Here is a 17,745-nt window from a genome sequence, read left to right on the forward strand (position 1 = left end):
AAATACGTGTGAACTAATAGGCGTAGCTGTTGTCGCAGCAGGAATGGTTGCTGCAGTCTAGATCTTTCTTTAATTTAGAACTATCTGGCTTGTTCATTCTCACTGTGTGTGTTTGCACTCGTGTGTATGTGTGTAGGCGTGCTTACCCATGAGCTACGTTTGTGGAGGCCAGGAGTTCGTGTTGAGTGTTGTCCTTTATCAATATCATTCTTTTGTCTTTTTTTTTTTTTCTAAGACAGGGTTTCTCTGTGTAGCCCTGGCTGTCCTGGACTCGCTTTGTAGACCAGGCTGGCCTCGAACTCACAGCGATCCGCCTGCCTCTGCCTCCCGAGTGCTGGGATTAAAGGCGTGCGCCACCACTGCCCGGCTATCACTATCATTCTCTACCTTGTTTTTTGAGACAGTTTCTCCCTGCACCTGGGGCTCCTCACTTTAGCTAGGCTGGCTGGACAGCAAGGCCCAGGATCTGCTCATGTAGGCATGCATCGCCATGCCTGGCTTTTACATAGGAGCTGGGGATCAGAACTCTGGTCCTTATGTTTGCACAGACAACTCTTTATCCACGGAGCCATCTTCCCAGCTTTGAGGTCTACTCTCATGCTTGTTGTTCACCCAGAGGCTCTTTGCTAGGAAGCCTGTGCTCTGAACACTGAGGGGGTGGGAGCACAGTGTTGACAGCAGGTAGAGTGTGGAGAGGGGTGCCTTAGAGCCAACTCAGAGCTTGAGGCACTCTCCATCTGTGTCTGTCTGTCTGTCTGTCTGTCTGTCTGTCTGTTTTTCTCTGTCTCTGTCTCTGTCTCTGTCTCTGTCTCTCTGTCTCTGTCTCTCTCTGTCTCTCTCTGTCTCTCTCTGTCTCTCTCTGTCTCTCTCTCTCTCTCTCTCTCTCTCTCTCTCTCTCTCTCTCTGTGTGTGTGTGTGTGTGTGTGTGTGTGTGTAAGGCAGGGGCATAACTATGCTTCTGAACACAGGGCTTTACCCTGGCATATTAGGAACTCAATATGGCACTGGAAAACACCTAGACACCCTGCAGATGGGGAACCATGTAAGCCAGAGGGTTGGCATAGCTCAGTTTTACAGATAAATGAGATCCTTGGCTGCCTAGTTTACTCTCAGTTCCACGAGCACTTTATCATATTGTGAGACCTGCCACCAGCCCCTGGTCCAGGCTCCAATGGGGTGGGGGATTAACTGGATATGAGCGGAGGCTGAGTTTCAGCCCAGGCCACCTACTGATATGTCTCTGACCAAGCGGAATGCTTCAAAATATGGATGGACATCAGAGAAAAGGTACTTCAGTGATTAACGGCACAGCTGTGCATGATGGAACCATTTTAGTGCAGATCATTAAATAGGAATGAGGGAGATGAACAGTTATTGGTATGAAAGGATGTTTATGGAATGCTGACAAGTGAAAAGCAGCTTGCAGAATGTGTGTGTGTGTGTGTGTGTGTGTGTGTGTGTGTGTGTGTGTGTGTGTCTGTGTCTGAGGGGGTGGAGAATGCAGATAAAGACATCTATCTACTTCTCATTGTGCACGGTAGGTAACCCTGGTGACCTTTTAGATTATTTTTGCCTTCTCCCTTATATTTCATGCAGTGTTAAAGCTTTTAGTCCCCAGACCCTATTTGCTCTTTTGGATGAGCTTGCACCTGTTACAAGTTACATTCATTTAAAAACAAATTTTATTTTCATATGTCTGGGTATTTTGCCTGTGTGTATGCATCTGTACCACATACATGCCTGGTGCCCGAGGAGGCCAGAAGCAGGAGCTGACTCCCCTGGAACTGGGGTAACAGACATCTGTGAGCCGCTTTGTGGGTTCTGGAACTCAATCCTGCTCCTCTGGGAGAGCAGCTGGTACTCTTAACCACTGAGCAACTCTCCAGCCCCTAAGTTCATTTTTAAAAGGTGCTTATCGGCTCATGTGAGATAGGTTATAAAAAATAATCAAGGATGTCTGAGTGTGGTGACTTAAACCTACAATCCCAGCGTTCCTCAGGCAGAGGCAAACTGGCTTCAAGTTCGAGGCCAGGCCAATAAAGGGGAAAAGCAGGTATTAAGGAAACACATCCTGGTCTAAAACTTGGAAAATTATTCTTAAAAACTGGAAACCAAACCTACATTTTGTACAATTAATATGCCTTTAAAAATTAATAAGGAAGGACCCCATCCAGCTCTACACAGAGACCCTCGCAGGGAATGCTGTGTGCCATGCTGAGTTTTTAAGGAGAATCACATCTAAGCTGTCTAAAACCTCTGCTTTCCGTCCATGCGCGTACTGGATGGTTTTTGTCAACGCTAGACATTAGCGGTTTCTAAATGTCATTCTCCCGGTGAAACCGCAGAGGGTAAAGCTGGCTCCTGAAGAAAAATAGAAACGAGGCTTACAATTTGAAATTACAAAGCTACATGAGCTCAAGTTAAAAACCCCTCAGTGTACACGCTCCAGCCACTTCAAACAGCAGTCTTCCCCTCGCCTTCCAGCTGCCAGCGTGAGGGGGTGCCTGTGTTACCCAAGTTTATCAACTAGGGGACTGATTTTTAAACCGACTTCACTAATTGGGCTAGAGTGAAGCTTGGTTGGTAGACAGTCTAGCATGCACGAAGCCTGGGTTCTATTCCCAGAACCTCAAAAACAGGTGTGGTGACTCATGCTTGTAATCTCAGAACTCCGGACCTGGAGCCCGAGGATCAGGAGATCAAGGTCATCCTCAGCTACATATTGAATCTGAGGTTAACCTAAGCTGTACAAGATGCTAGCTCAAAAACAAACAAAACAGAGCAACAGTGGCTGAAGAGGTGGCTCAGTGATCATGAAGAGTCTACTTACTGCTCCTGCAAAGGATCCAGGTTCGGTTCCCAGCACTCACATGGCTGCTCAGGACTGCCTGGAACTCTAGTTCAGGACAATCCAATGTGTCTTCTGACCTCCAGAGACTCCTGGATATACATGGTGCACAGACATACACTCAGGTGCACGCGCACACACACACACACACACACACACTAAACAAACAAACAAACAAATAAATACATATTAAAGCCAAAACAGGAATCCTTCGTTAATTATTTACTCACCTATCTTTCAGCTTGTCAGTGTGTCACTCAGAGGCTGACACAGGTTTGATGAATGTTGAGGAATGTGAACTTCAAAGCTCCCCAGTCACTCCAGTAAACCAGGGACCAGAGGGCCAGCGTGGAGTGCATGACGCCATCCTGGACACTGGACCTCAAGACCCACAGGTCAAAAGCAGCCTTCCTTAACCCAGATTGTTTTTTGTAGACACTGGTGGTGCCTTTAAATAATTTCAAAGTTAACCAAAAGATTGGCAAAACTCATCAACAATTTTTTGTTTTCTTGAGTGGTATTCCTATGCAGCCGAAGATATCCTTAAACAGAGGATCCTCCTGCCTCCGCCTTCTGAGTCTTGGGATCCCAGGCATGCATCACCCTGCCTGGCTATAAGATACTCCAGAAAGTCAGTAGTGACGGGAAAGAACTTCCGCTCCAGGTGTTAGGTTTCAGTGTTGGGGCTGGGGTGCAGCCAGGGGTCCCCAGAGCTTGCCCTGCTTGCATGCAGGAGGGACTAGACTGGACACTGTCCTCAGGACCCTGGTGACTTAGGCTGTGCTTATCTGATTTGAGGATGAATAGTGAGGTAGGCTCCAAAAGAAAAATAGAAATGGATCTTGAAATTCTGTAAACCACAAAGCAGCGTGAGTAAATGTTTAAGGCGCCTGATAAGAAAGGCAACAGGAGAAAGGATTAGCATCTCATCCCCGTGCATTGTGCATTCGTTCTTTTAACCTTTGCTGAGAGCTGATGGGCCCGGGGCACGGCTGTAAACACGCGACTACTTAAGAGATAAGAGCCTCAGGGGCAGATAAAAACGTAAGCATTTTCCAACAGAAAAGATTAAAAATGTTCAGTAAGCACATATACATTTAAAAAAAAAACGCACTGCCCTAAGAATTTACTCAATGGTGAGAAACTTTTTTTCTCTCTCTAAAATTACTTCGAAATTTTAGACCAGCCAGCCGAGTAGCACATTTTAAAAATTCCTTTAGTTAATAACTAATTTAATTTAATGTCCTTGGGAAGCAGAGGCAAGATTGACATTGGGGAAGGAGAGAACCAACTTCCATAAGTTGTTGTCTGGCTTCCCATATGTACACCGTGGCACATGCACACCCTCTACACCTGTAAGATAAGTAGTATTTGTTAATTAATGTATAAACACTGTACATTTTTCAAGATTGTATGCCTCTAAAGCCTTCATGTTCATGTTGTAGCATGCATACATTTGAAGGACTGAACACATATGAGGCATTTTGGATCAGGGGAATTATGGCTTGTTATTTTGGGGAAGGTACCTCTTATTTATTTATTTATTTTTACCAATTTTTAATTTAAATTTTTTTTTTTTTTGAGACAAAGTCTCAAGTAGCCTGGGTTGTTCTTAAAGTTGCTACACAACCAAGGATGACTTTGAATGCCCTGATCCTCCTACCTCCAGCAGCAGTGTGTTGGATTTCTAGGCACACCCCACTGTGCACGGTGCATGTGGTGCCAGGGATGGAGCCCAGGGCTTCGGGCATAAGCTAGGCAGCACTCTTCCTAGTGAACTGCATCTCCAGCCCCACTTACGTTTCATACTTAATGTTTAAATTTTACCATGACAGGTCCTGTGCCTGAAAATAAGGACAGTGTTTTAGGAAGTGATTATATCAGATTAAAAAGCACATTGCATCCCATTAGACATACAAACACCTGGCAAACAATACAAGAGAAAGTCATATCATAATGATTAAGATTTTGGAGCCCTAATTTTATTCTTTTCACTGTCCTAACTTTTTACACAACAAATAATAGTAGCTTTTGTATATGAGAGGCAAAAACCATTTATTATAGCCAGGTGTGACAGCACATGCTTTTAAACCCAGCACTCAGGAGGTAGAGGCAAGCAGATCTCCGTGAGTTTGAAGCAAGCCTGGTCTACATAGCAAGTTCCAGGCCTTGCTGTGAACAATGAGACCCTGTTTTTAAATATATTTATATATCCTATGAAATGTTGTTACATCCTCGAGGCTCAATATATCATCTTCCTTCGACACACTTTCTTAGGTGAAGTGGCTCTAAATTAAAGCAATGGCTACAAGTGTTTATTTAGAGGGAGGAGGAATAAAATGAATAATCACTGTTTAACCTCTTGTTTCTAGACTTTGGGTATTCTGCATGTGGCTGCTGCAAATAAAAACAAAAACAAACAAACAAACAAACAAGCCTACATAAGCAAGGAATAGACTGTGAAATGTGCATCCACTCTGGGAAAGTTTCAGTAGTTTATTTTCTTTTTTTAATCACACAAAATAATACATTTTAAGGGTACATATGTGACCAAATAGATATGGAAAATGTAAACACAAAACTGACCTTGCCGTATTTTTTTTTTCCTCTTTTGGCTTGTTTTCCTCTATGGCCTTTTGTTTTTGTTTTGTGACTTTTAAAATTGTTTTTAAAAATAGAAGATATTTTATTTTTCTTTGGCAATATCATCTCTCCAGTGTATCTTGATCTCGTCCACCCCCAGCTCTCCCACCCTACTCCCCCGAGGGACTCCAACATGTCACCTTCACCCTCCCATGTGCACATCCTGTTGGAAGGCAACCTCATCTTCTTGGCCTGGCTTGGCTTGATTTTATGCAGGTTACCGTAGCTGCAGTGAGTTTCTATGTGCAATGACAATGTCATGTCCAAAAGACAGCATTTCACGGCACACACACACACACACACACACACACACACACACACACGCACACACACACACACACACACACACGTGCGCGCGCGCACACACACACGCACACACATCCCTCAGCTCTTAAACTCTTTCCATCCCTCTTTGGCAATGCTCCTTGAATCTCCAGTGAGGGGTGTCATGCCTCTGTACGGTTTACAGATGAGCTCTCAATGCCTATTCTCAGCACGTTGACCGTTAGGAGTCTCTGCACTGGCTGCTGCCCACTGGACAGCACTAATCTATTCGTATAAATGGAAGTATTTAGAAGGCAGTTTGACAGTGTGTCCAAGCCAGGTATGGTGGTGCACACCTTTAATTCCAGCACTGGGGAGGCAGAGGCAGGTGGATCACTGTGAGTTTGAGGCCAGCCTGGTCTACGAAGCAAGTCCAGGGCAGCCAAGGCTACACAGAGAAACCCTGTCTCAAAAAACCAAAACCAAAACCAAAAACAAAACCAAAAACAAACAAACCAAAAACAACAACAACAACAAAAAAAAAAAAAAAAAAAAAAAAAAAAAAAGAAAAAAAGAAAGAAAGACAATGTGCCCATCGAGCAAGACAGCAGTAGTAGGTTCTCCCTGGGTCTGGCAGTTTCTTATGCAGTGAAGACACATTTGTATACAGCATTAAAAAAAAAAGTGACGATGTCTGCCTGAGAGAAATGACATCTCTCCTATCCTACAGGCTAGGAGAAGGTGTAGGATCCTCTCAAGCTGGAGTTACATGTGGCTGTGAATCTCCTACAGTGAGTGTTGGCCATGCCACTCAGATCCCCTAAGAACAGAAGATGATTTTTAAGGATTTTCCCATGTAGGGCCAACTACATAACTAAGATAGTTGTAGAGCATGGAATGCAGCTGGAAGCCGGGGGTTGAGTGAGGCAGTTGATATGGGTTCTGTGCCCATGTTAGGCCAGTGGTACTGTGCTGTGTGTGTGTGGGTGAGAGAGAGAGAGAGAGAGAGAGAGAGAGAGAGAGAGAGAGAGAGAGAGAGAGAGAGAGAGAGAGAGAGCAAGAGCATGCACTTGACATAATGCAGGTTTCTTATCTATGGTTAGCTTACCTCACTTTTTAGCTTGGTGATGTGCTGGGTCCCCTCTCCAAGATAGTGACCCTGGCTCCCTGTCCATAACTTCCCACAGAGCATTTCATGAAAGCCGAGCCACCCCAGTCAACCCATCTCCCCACTAAACTTTAGCACGTTTTCTGTTTTGCACCATTATCAACACTCACCCTCCCACCCAGCATCCGTCTGAAAAACCTAAAAAGAAAGAAAGATGAAAGGCTCCAAGAAGAATGGATTAAAAGTCCACGGAATCAGTGATTAAGGTGATGAGCTGACGGAAAGGGGCCGGTATAGAGGTCTAGCCCACTGAGTTTATTTTAAAAGAGTGACGTAAGCTTTCTGGCTATCAGGGTTCTATCCTACTAGGTTTATTTTGAGAGAATGATGTAAGTTTTCTTTTAAAATTTCACTCTTGAAAATATGACATTGGGCATGAGTTATGAATCACATCCTGCTTCAGCGAACCTTTGACAAGCCGTTGTAGAAAACAGCTCACGACGCAAGGGCCTGTGTGCAGCTTGCTGTCAGTCATTCCCGGAGACGCAGGGCACGTGGCCTCCAGCAGCAGCTTCTACCTCTCCATACAGCAGAGGGAGGTGGGGGTGGGGGTGGGGGGAAAGAAGAATGATCAGATCCAAGGGATTTGAAATTAAAAAATAAAAATAAAAAAAGAATCCTAGGTAAACTGGATTAAAACAAGCATTACTGCATGGATTTCAGGTATGGTTTTTTTTAATGGTACAATGGTACAAACGATTGCCATCAATGTCTGTGTAGCCATCAAATCCTAAAGTATTTATTACTCATGTGGCTCTGCTTCTGACCAGTAGCTAAATCTGAAAAAGTGGTTGTTTTGGACAGTGTGGTCTCTGAGCATGTGTGTCAGCTCTAAGAATTTAAGAACTTCTGAGAAAGCAATGTGTGCCGAGGGATGCATGACTGGTACCTCCCAGGAAAAGCCATCATCTTTAAAAAATGACTCTTGAGAAGGCAGGCTTCTCATTGAAGGACAGTGTTGGGGTGGGGATGAGGGATGGTGGGGTGGGAGGTGGTCGAACAGCAGTTCAGCCAGCAGTGTGGTGGTGCGGTTGGCTGTGGGCATTTTGGTGAAGGTGCTCTTTCCAGAACCGTCAGCGTCAGAGTTTGTGGTGGACAGACGAAGGTTTGTATCGGTCCATCTGTTCACTTACAAACACCCACCAGTGTCCCTGAATGCTTTTCACAGCCCTTCCCACGTAACAAACTTCCTGGACCTATAGCAGCCTGAGGGAAGGCACAGTAAACCGGAAGCGTGCTGAACCCATGCCAGCCCCACCCTGGTGCAAGGCTTGAGGACTGGGGTGGCACAACCTGGGAAATTAGTGAGGCTCTGTCTCTGAAAAGATAAAAATTTTAAAAATTAAGGAAAGGCTGAGTTTGTAGCTCAGTGATAGGGTGCTTGCCTGGCCTGCGTGGGGCCATGGGTTCGTCCTTGGCATTGCAAGACAAATGTTCATCTACAAATCAGATTAGCCTCTGTATTGTCAGTGTGAGGCCCTGGAGAGGGAAAAGCCTGTACTGTCATGTCCCAGCTGCGGCCTGTGTGACTTTCAGCATCAGTGACCTCATCTCCAAAGCTGGGCAACGTCTTGCATTTTTCCAGCAATCCTTGGGCCTCAGCCCCTTCTCTAGGAAGAGGAGAGGATTATGTTCACTAGGGTCAATCCTTAAGACACGGTGTCTCTCCTGGTTGAGCATCTTGGTCATGGTTTCTGATGATGCTGAGGTAAAGTTGGGTCTGGGTAGATCTGAAGCCCCATGGCAGCTCCATCCATCAGTCACTCCTGGGCCACCCGGGTTGTATGCCAATAAGCACTCTCTCCTTGATTAAAAAAAAAATGCTGCCAACGGTCCCTTTGTAACTGCCCAACCCCCAAGGAAGCCTCTCAGACTGAAGGTGTACTGCGCCTACAGATCCAGATCCTGGGGCGGGGATGGCTGCTGAGATGGCGACGATAAACTTGCTACACAACACATAAAGCTTTGATTTCTCGGTTCTGTGTGGGCGCTGTCCTGGGGGAGGAAAATTGGATGACCTTGAATGCATGTAGCCGAGGGTCCATTGTCCTGCCCTACCCTTGGTGCCTGAGTGGGAAGAGAGGCTAGCATTTGTAAACAGGTGGTCTCGGACTCAGTCTGGCCTGGGCTTGAGTCTTCCCGGGGCTAATAGCAACGGCTGCTGCTGAGGGCTGTTACATGAGACAGTGGGAGAGGAAGCATGAGGAGCCCTTGAATATGAGCAGGTTACATATTTGCAAACTGAATGAAAACAGAGAAGAACATGGGAGCAGAGGGCTGGCTTCTGTTCTGTGTGAGTATAGTACAAAAACTGTTTCCCAGCTGGCCATGGTGTAGCTGTCATCCCCAGGACTTTGTAGGCCCAGGCAGGAAAGGTCATGAGTTAGAGGCTAGTCTGGGCTACATAGTGAGAGCCTGTCACCACCCCCCCCCCCCCCCGTTTCTCTCTGCCTTTGGGATAGTAGCTTATGAGTCCCACTCTGCTCCTTTGAAGTCTCGCTTCTAATTACTTTTAGTTGGTTTGTCTTGCTTAATTAAAAAGCGATACATTTGGGGACCTTCTTGTTCAGAGGTGTCACTCACAGCTCTGGTGGGGCCTGAGCACCTTAGGCTAGAGAAGGACACTCAAGGGTGATGTCAGGGATCTTCAGCAAACTAAGAAGGGGTCAGGAAGGTGGTGGGGGATGGTGAAACTCTAAATTGGGGCAGGAATGAAGGAAGGTAGTGACACCCATCTGTAGCTTTTGAAAGACCTTTGTGGGACACAGATGTTCGGGTGGAAGGGTAGCCTATTTATAGAAATACACGTCAAAGGAAGAAACAAACCCACTTCTTGAACAAAGACAATTAACCCCAGACCTTCCCTGGCTGCAGGAACAGTGGCATCAATGCCTTGGAAGTCACGTGGCCCAGGCGATCCTGTGCAGTGCTACAGGGAGGCTAGGCTGGGTCCTCTATTCCATCCCTTCCGCATGGGTGATGAGGGTTCCTCAGGACTGGGTGTGGGCGTTTTTCTGAGCATTACACTGAGGGACTTAGTCGCTGGCTCATGCTCAGTTTTCACCGAGTTAGGTCAGCAACACAGTGAGAGCACCCCTCTGCTTGGACCCCCACAATTAGCACCTCTGTGTCTCCATCTGTCCTTATAGAGCAGTTAGGGAGGTGGGTGGCAGGCTGCAGTGCAGATGTGGGTAATTCAGATGCAACCATCATGAAGCCGCTGTTCTGCACGATGGTTACTGGGGTGGAGTTGCCTATGCCTTGTCAACTAACCATCGTGCACCCAGCACCCAGACCTTGTTTTCTGTTGTTTGCCAGAAAAAGGAAGCTGGCCTCCTTGGGGAAGCAACCAGTTCTAAAGCTGGAACATCTTTCAGTTGTTCCTTTGTAGCAAAATACATGTAACATAAAACCTGCCGCCCTTTTGACAGACAATAGCCTATAGCCCAGGCTTGTTGGGGGTCACAGATCTCCAGAGAAATAAGGAATGTTAAGCACACAGGATTGTTGCTTCAGTGAGAGCGATGAAAACCTGCTCTTCCATCCAGAAGGCTGGGAATCAGAAGCGATTAAAAGCCTGGTGATCTGTGGTATCTGTTAGGCCATGTCAAGGCTCCCACAACCAGGACCAGAGGTGGGTAGTAATCTAAATGACCTCACAGCCAGGGGTTCTCCAAGCTCCCACAACCAGGACTAGAGGTGGCTAATATCCCAAATGACCTCTACACTGAGGTCAATGACTGAGACCAAGCCAGACCTCTAGACCCTTAAGCTGGTACTAATAGCCTGTTTCTAGAGCCCATCTTCTTGGCCTGGCGTGGTGGCACACGCCTTTAGTCCCAGCACTTGGGAGGCAGAGGCAGGCAGATTGCTGTGAGCTCAAGGCCAGCCTGGTCTACAAAGTGATCCAGGGCAGCCAAGGATACACAGAGAAACCCTTGTCTTGAAAACCCAAAAGAAAGGGAAAGAATCCATCTTTTTGGAAGAAACAATGTATACCCTGAGTTCAGTTTCGATGTAATTATGTTTCCTTGTGCCCTGAGGATTGTATCACACCAGGAAACTTTTTTTCGAAACTATACTGGGCTTAAATATGTTGGAAATAAACTGCCTGGTATCAGGCTATTTTGAAGTCTTGATCTGGGTTAATGAAATCCATCTGCCCCGAGCTTTCACTCTTACCTCCTCCCGGTTTGCTTCTTGGCCTGACACCTGGAGAGACCCCTCACAGACTGGCCTCAGACATCTGTTTATCCTCCTGCCTCAGCCTCCCAAGTGCTGATAGTACAAGCACCAGTTCTGGCCAAAATTTGGCTTCTGAAGATATGAAATTTTTTGACATTAATTTATTTTGTGTTGGGGCAGACTGTGTCATGGTGCAGAGGTCAGAGGATAGCTAGTGAAAGCCCGTTCTCTCCTTCTACCATGTGGCTTCTGAAAAGCCAACCTAGGCTGTCAGGCTTGGCAGCAGGCACCTTTACTCACCAGCCCAATCTGAAATCTTGCTAAGTGATATTAACTTTGCTTGCAATCACCTGCAACCATCACCACCACTCGTTTGCACAACTGGAGAACTGAAACCATATTTGTTAATCAGCATCCCACACACACCCTGACAGTCCCTCCAAGCCACCAGCCATGGCAGCTGCCCCTGGACCCTCTCTCTCCTACTGGGTATCTTAAGGCTCCTTAAGCACTCGCCTTTTCCTGTCTCATCCGTTTCTCTCACCATAATGTCTTTCAGGTTCACATAATTGTAGTAGTGTTCAAATCCCCTTCCCTTAGAAGGCAAGAAGCATTTTGGCGGGCCTGAGCATCATGCGTAACATACACCTGTGTGGTATATAGCACAGTCTGAAACACCAAAGGGGATAGTCTGAGCCTTTGTGCAGAAGCTCTGCTTATACAGACAGATGTGGAATGGAATCCCCACTGTGGCCTGTGAACAGCTGGTTTCTTCCAGAACGTTCTAAGCAAACAGGCCTGGAAAACTGTAGTTTCACAATAGAGAAAGTTGACGGAGGCAGCCTCAGGCAGGCACACAAGATCAGCATCTGCTGTGGTAACTCATCTGTGTGTGTCGTTGACCTGGGTTGAAGGCTGCAGTCATCTCTTGGTTTTGGACCAAGACTCTTGGTGAAGGGCTTGGAAAAAGGGATCAGATGTGTTGCTACTTGAATTCTCCATCCCCCTCCTCAGCTCTCAAGTGCTGGGATTGTAGGCTTGTGCCGCCATGCCTGGCTGCTATTAATTCTTTTAATTGTGATAAATTTATGTTGCTTATGCAAGTGGCCCATAACAGGGAAGTAAGCCCAGGCTGTAGGGAAATTTTTGGTGCCATCTATGAAAGTCTTAATATAATTTAAAAAAGTGTTTTAAAAGAAAATATGGCCCGAGGCAGATGGAGAGAAAGCTGCACTGGTGGGCAGAAGGAAGCAGAGCCAGCTGGAACCAGGAGTCAGGGCAAACTTTTGAAGCTCAGTTTTCTTGGGTGTGCGGGGGAGGAAGTTGGGAGCCAACACCTTGTCTCCTGGATCTGATGGTTTTCTCTTTTCCTCCCCAGCTCTGAGATACTCCTGAGCTGCTCCTGAGATACTTGCTATCCCTGAGCTGCTCCTGAGATACTTGCTATCCCTCAGATCGACACCTTGAACTTCTGGGACCCCAGGAATGTGGGATTCAGAGAGGCCAGTTCTGTTAGAGACACAGCTCCACACCAGGGATGCTAAGGGGACAATTTTCCCAAGGACACAGTTCCTGCCTTCTAGTGCCCGGACTCCACGTGGACCTGGTGCTGACAGCACATGCTCGACATTCTTGAAATGAAGATTTAGAACCCACAACCACGGGGCCTGTGTGTTCACTTGTTTGTCTGCTTCTGAGGTAGGGTCTCCTGTCACCAGGCTGTCTTTGAATTCATTATATAGCTAAGGATGACCTTGAACCTCTCTTGCTCCCGATGCAGCTGCCTGGGTGTTGAGATGACTGCTGTGTTTCCTAAAAGCAAGAGTATTTATTTGCAGACTCCAGCACATGGTCAGAGCGTTAGACTTGACCCTGACTGCACCGTTATTTGACCTATAGACCTCACCCCTGTTTGTGTCTGCCCATTAATGCCTTCCTATCTGTGGGTGCCGTAGCTTAGTTGGTTAAAGCTCCTGCCTAGTAATGCCTTCCTAGGAAAGGAAAATCCTAGTTTCAGGCTGCCTCTCTCTCTCTCTCTCTGGCTCCTTTGATAAGAAGCTGAGCTTGAATCTTTGTGTTTTGTCTTTCAAGAAACACATGTCAGATGCTTCATAAAATGTCAAAGATCTTTTTAAAAATAAACGTATTTTTATTTTCTACAAGATGAGTTCATTTAAGGAAAATCTGGTAAGGGGGCCATAGGAACAAGCAGTCCTCAGATAAAATCTTGAAGATGCACGGGGAAAATGGGCAGAGGAAAGGCTTTGAATCAAGAGTGTCCTGCCCTGTGTCCTTACCCCACTGGGGTGGTTGGCGGTGGGACAAAGAGCTGACACTAAGAATGCCCCACATTAGGAGAGGGAGCCCACCTCAGGGAGGAAAGTAGGGTGCTAGGTTCTCCCCTAGGAGCTGTAAGGGGCAGGGATGTGTTCCTAGATGGGTGTGGAGCTAAACATGAACTTTAATTAACTGTGGGTCAAGGGAAGGAAGGATGAAGGTCAAGGGAAGAATGGAATCTGTGGGACTAGGGTACCTCGGAGCTGGGAAGGAGCCAGTTTGGAGCAGGAGTCCTTTGAGTCATGTCCAACCCCAGAAATCTAGTCTTGAGAGCAGTAGAAGTGAGGACCACTCCCTCCCCTGCCCTGGCCTGCATGTTGTGCCCACCCTCACCTTTGCCCGAACCAGAGGAGGTCTCAGCCAGGTTAAACTCCCCCTCTCCTTATAAGGCCATGTCTAACGCATGCCTGGAATTCCTCTTCATGTAAATAAAAACAAAGCATTCCTATCACCTTACCGGCCAATGATATACACTCACCCCAAAAGCCTCTACCCACTCCTCGAAGGTTTAAATAGCATTTGTGTTGCCCCCAATTAAGCGAGCTGCTCAAGGAAGCCTGTTTCTCACCACACTCACCTGCTGCCCGAGGTCTTCATCACCCCTGGTGCTCCTGCCTCCCCTCAGGATCTGTGCAAAGGCCTACAGCTGCAGAAAAGGTGAGGAAGAGAGCCCTGACGGCAGGAATCTGGGGCAGGGAGACTGCAGGGCTGGGTTGGGTTGCAGCCCCATGGACTGAATTCAGCTCAGGTCTCTGGAGGATGTTTGCTATGACACTGCATAGAGAAAGCTGATGCTGTGGAGGTATGCTTGGAAGCTGGTGACCTCTAAGAGACAAATGAGGCTGAGGCAGAACCATCTCCCTCGTTGGCCTTGGGGGCCGGCTGGAGTCAGGTGGGCGTGGCTTGGGTGCGGGATGGCTTGGCTTCTCTGGGAGCTTTACTTAAGAAGATACACCTCCTGACCCTTCTTGGCACTCCAGCCCACTTGACCTCGCCCCAGGCAGTCTTCCCACACATGTTTTCTGCCCTGGACAATAGCTGTGGACAAAATCAGGCCCTAAAGTCCCACCCCGGTGGCCTTGACCTCCTTTGAAGGTTTTTCTGGGCTTTAGAGTTCTCACTGAAGACAGTGAACTGAGAACACTGCAGTTGGCTGGGGTTGGGACTCACCAAGGTCGTGGAACGCACCTTGCCCCTGACATTCTTTCTTTCTTTTTGGCCCCCTCCCCTAGCTGCTATTTTGGTCCTTCCTCCACGATGATGGTTCGGAGTAAGCCTCTTTTCATGTCAGGATGCCAAGCCCCCGCCACCCTGTAAACAGCTGAAGGATGTGGCAGGTGACAAACTTTCCACTGAGATGACTTTGAACTGATACCTTCACACAGGGGCTCCCCGGCTTCTCCCAGCTGAGGAGATCCTATCCCATCTACACCAGGCCATGCCAGAGGCTCAAGGCCAACTCTAGAAAAGTCTGTGAGGATCAGCCATGTCTCAGTGTCCTGCCCACCTTGAGGACTCTCGTGGTGGTGGGGGGTCTTCATGACAGAAGTAGCAAACTCGTGTGGGAAGAAGAGGAGTGGAGGTGTACCCTGCAGGTGAGCTCTCTAGTTCTGGAGCCTGGCGACCAGCCAAGCCATGTCTCTGCTGGTTCTGCATAGATAATCCTTTCAGAGATTCTTCCTGGCCTGTCCCACCCCACCCCCCAACACACACCCATCCACTTGGGGTTCTTCCGAACATATTGAGGAAGTAAATGACCTGTGAAGTTTGCAGAAGGGCACGTGGCTCCAGAGCAGCACGCACACAACAGCAGACATGGACAGGAGCCATTAGCGTAGATCTTGCCATGCTCAGGAAGTCACTCAGAGTGTCAGACAGGGCCTGGCTACACCATGCCAAGCAGATAGACTTTGGCGAATGACGGGTTCCCAGCCTCAGTTTCCTCCACTGCACAGGCCCAGGTGTGCTGTGAGCTTAGGACCAAAGCTGTCATTATCAAACCACTATGAATATGAGCATCTCTGTTGAGGCTGGAGGCTTTTGGGTAAGAAAAGTCACTCTCCATACCAGTAAACTCTCTGAACCCCAAGTCATTCTCCAATCTTCCCCATTTTGCCCACCTCCAGTCCCAGCTCTTGTCCTCTGGAGCCACCTCCCCAGGGGCCCTCACACAACCTGTTTTCTATAGCAGGGATCTCCCTGAAGTTCTGTCTTATCAAATCACTCCCCAGGGCCTGAAAAACAATGACCAACATCCACAGGCCTCTGAGACACTTGTGATGGTCTTTCTTACCCAGCGTCCCTGCTCATGAACTACAGGTAGCACAAACCAAATCTGGATGCACCTAAGAGTATTTTCATTCTTTGAGCTTGCAAACTCCTATACATCCTTCAATGGCCAGCTCAATTATCCCATCTTTTATCCTGTTTTCTCCCACACATCTTTTCAGGTAAACATTAGTATCTTTATCTCTGTTTCCACTGTAGCAATATGGTGGTATCCTGTGCAAGATGGATGTTATGTGCTAGGGTGATAAGTGGGGAGGGGGGGGGGGAACTTGAATATGGTCAGCATTTCAGAAAGATACTTATGGGAGACTGTGCAGTGCTGGCTTCAGCCTAGAAATTTCTCCCCCAAAGTCTCAGATCAATTCAATAAAATAGTCAGCTTGTTTCAAGCCATCACATGTGAAAGATGATTCTTTGATGACTACAAGCCTTCCAGAGTCGGGAGATGCCCACATGTGCCCAGGATGGAGAGTCTGGGGTGGGGTCACAGAAGGTCTGCCTTCCATCCTGCCCCTCCCAGGCCTTGTTCTCAGGGAACAGTGAGCTTGGTTGGGGCCGGGGGTGCCGAGCAGGTTTACTGAGGTTCCTGTGGGACATGATATGTCCTCACCATGTAAGCAAGCGGCTCCCCGTTGGACGTTTTGAGTTGAGAGGAAACTCTGTGCCACCTGCCAAGCTGTGTGGCTTCTGGCTAGCCAGTCAACCTCTCTGGGGCCTCAATTTCTTTATAAGTGGTGCAGATAATACTTTCTCAGAGCACCCTTATCACGACGGTATAAAATTACATCCAGCTGGTAAATGCTGTTCACCTCCGTTATCTGTCAGCTTCGTCATCACCATCCACAACCCAGACTGGGAAGTCTCCAAGGGTGAGGGCCAGGTTCTAGTCCTCCCTGTGCCACCAGCACCCCCACCCCAGAGGCTGGCTTCCTGTGGGTGTTGAACCACCTGTCTCTGAGCTCAGGTTCTAGGGGGTCAGTGACCCTGTACTGGCGGAGGGGGAAAGACAGTCTTTTTTTATCATCTGTCACTGCCCTGACAGGGTATCCGGTGGCCCTGGTTCCAGAGTGAGGCAGGAATCCCTGCTGGGCATGGCAGCATGGCTTTGACCACACAGGGACAGAACAGGGGTGCAGACTAGGGCTTAGCCTCAGGACTCACACATGTCACTTTTTAGTGGCGTGGCCTTGGATGTGGCCCTGAACCTCTGTGAACCTTAACACTCTCACCTACAGAACATGGCTTGAGAACCAGACAGCTGTCTCCAACCTTTTTCTTGGTGTCTTTTTTACATCTAACTATAGACTTGGACAGCCAGTTCCTCCCCCAATGACATTGCTAGTGCTGTTGATCCTAAGGGACCTGCTCAGGGTCACCCCCCTGAAGGCCTTCCTGCCAGGCCTTTCATAGCTAGCTCAGGGGTTCTGCAGAGTCGGTGACTCCTCCCCTATCCTTCAGCTGCTCCAAGAATCAGAAAGTGGTGGCAATGCCCCTCCCCATCTCTGCAGCCACGCCCTTTGCCCGGATGGGATTCCTCTGAGGGTTCTATGCCACACCTGTGACGTCTCTGCAGACCCCCGACTCAAGGTCCTATGAGAGTGGAGGGGGAAACACTTGCTTTGTAAGGGTCTTCCCTGCCAGCTGCTCCATCATGCTGGCTGCTTAGGAACAGGGGTCAGAGAGGGTAAGAAAGGCCTTCCTGCAGCCTCCCATTTCCTCCTCCCCTACTACGTGGTGCCCTCACTGTCCAGAGATTGGGAGGTGGCAGGAGAGACATGTCAGCAATGCCCATTTCTCATGGACTTGGGGGAATCTGGTCTTAGATAAGGTACCCCCTCTGTGTCTGAGGCTGGAGTGGGGATAAGGCAGCCTAATTTCTGACTCCTTACTAATTCCTTCTCAGTGACCTGGGGACAAGATTCTTTCCTCCCCTAGCCCCTCACCCCTTGCCCCTTGCCCCTCTCCTTTCCCCCTTTCTCCTAATGTAAGACTTTATTAATCCATCTACCAG

The sequence above is a fragment of the Acomys russatus genome, chromosome 5 (genome assembly GCF_903995435.1).
Source record: "Acomys russatus chromosome 5, mAcoRus1.1, whole genome shotgun sequence".
Lineage (NCBI taxonomy): Eukaryota > Metazoa > Chordata > Mammalia > Rodentia > Muridae > Acomys > Acomys russatus.